Raw genomic sequence first — 1,854 nt, forward strand, 5'->3', positions numbered from 1 at the left:
AAAAAAAAAAAAAAAAAAAAAACAAACTTGAGATTTTGCTCAGTGGGAAAGCCCTGCACTGAATCCATAAATAGTCCATCGTTAGGGATGCTAATGGTGCATTTACTCCTCTCCCCATGCACCAACACTTGGTTTCTTTTCCCTCTGCCTCCAGGGGCATTACTAACTGCTTACCTGCTTTCCACAAGCAGCTTGAAAACCCACTGTGAGGGAGCACTCTTTGACAGACACCTCTGCCACCTCCCTGACAGGCAGAGTCAATGTAGGTGAATGTTAGAAGGATTTCAAGAGAACCAACTGATAGATAACTAAGGGTTGGATGTAGTAATGAATAGCTTTATTGCCCAGGTAAACATTCACCACAATGTCACAAAAAGTCCTTTTTACAATAACTGTAATTTATTTAGAAGCTCATTTTAATAGTTTTTACTGTATTCTGTACAAGGTCTCCAAGGTCTCACTACACAGATTGGACTAGTAGTGATTCTCATATTTTCAGCCTTCAAAGCACTGGGATTACAGGTGCATGCCACCACGCCCAGTCCTAATCACCCTCTCAGCACACCCTAGGGGTGGGGCCGGCATGGAATGCCAGGGACCTAACCCTGGTCACTGCATCTGCCTAAGCAGGTGTTTAGCTGAGCTATCTGGCTGGTCCTTCCTTTTAATTTTTATACAATAAGCATTTTATTAAGTTTCAGAAATAATGTCTTTGGGAACATTTGCAATGTACTTAAAATCTTTACAAATAAAGACTGTCCAATCCTCCAAAATCTAAAGTACTGGAGGTTGAATGATGGAGGACAGGGCTAAATACACAGGTCTTTTTATTTATTTGTTTGTTTGTTTATTAGTTGGTGCTCTTTTGAGACCAAAGCTGTGCTAAGTTACCCTGGCTGGAACCACTGTTGTCTGACACCAAAGGCTGCTTCAGTTTTACTTTGTGGTTTGTTTGTTTTTCAATACCAGATACAAACAAATGGCATTCTGCACACTAGGGAAATGCTTATCACGGAACTAGGAACCCAGCACAGAGCATCTCCCTTTAAGGACACTTGGTCAAGAGTTTTGGGTCATCTCCTATTTTCAAGTTTTTTCACTCACTAATATTTCATTTGAGACCCTGTGATTAATATTATTTTCACAATGAGATACTGCTAGCAGATGGATGCTATGGTTTGTGTTGAGTTGTCACCCCAAAGCCTCATGCATTCATGGGGGGGGGGGACTTCTACGTGTGAGATTAACTCATGATCCACTAGGATTGTGGGTTCTAGTACTGCTGGGATTATGGGTGTGAGTGCTACACTCAGCCTGGGCCAATGGCCTTAATGTAATATGAAAGAAACAGAAAGACAGACTTTCTCTGTTGCCATTGTTGCTGCTACTCCTCCACTTGCTCTCTTGCTGTTTGCCACCACCATGGAAGGCTGCCCTCTGCCCTGTGCTGCTCTGCCTGGGAGCCAGCCAAGTATGGACTGAAACTTCCAGTAACAGTGAGCTAAATAAGCCTTTCCTTCCTTCATTCTGGGTGTTGGGTATTTGTCCCCGCAATGAGAGAAGAGTAACTGGGACAAATGGATTTCAGATGTATTTATTCATTTACCTAGTGGAAATACTATGGATAAAAATCAGGGAAATTCTAATACGGACTTCATCTCTTGATCTTTTTATTTCATTTATCTTATGTTTTAAGACTAGAGTTCTTCTGTTGCCCAGGCTGTCCATGAACTTGCAATTGTCCTGCCTCAGTATACACAGCTAGGATTACAGCCATGTATGATTGTGTCCCAAAAGGCCACTGAGGCAGAAGGATTGCCAAGAGTTTGTGGTCAGCCTGAACTATGAACTACA

The sequence above is a fragment of the Octodon degus genome, unplaced genomic scaffold, assembly GCF_000260255.1.
Source record: "Octodon degus isolate 3935 unplaced genomic scaffold, OctDeg1.0 scaffold00031, whole genome shotgun sequence".
In the NCBI taxonomy this organism is placed as follows: Eukaryota; Metazoa; Chordata; class Mammalia; order Rodentia; family Octodontidae; genus Octodon; species Octodon degus.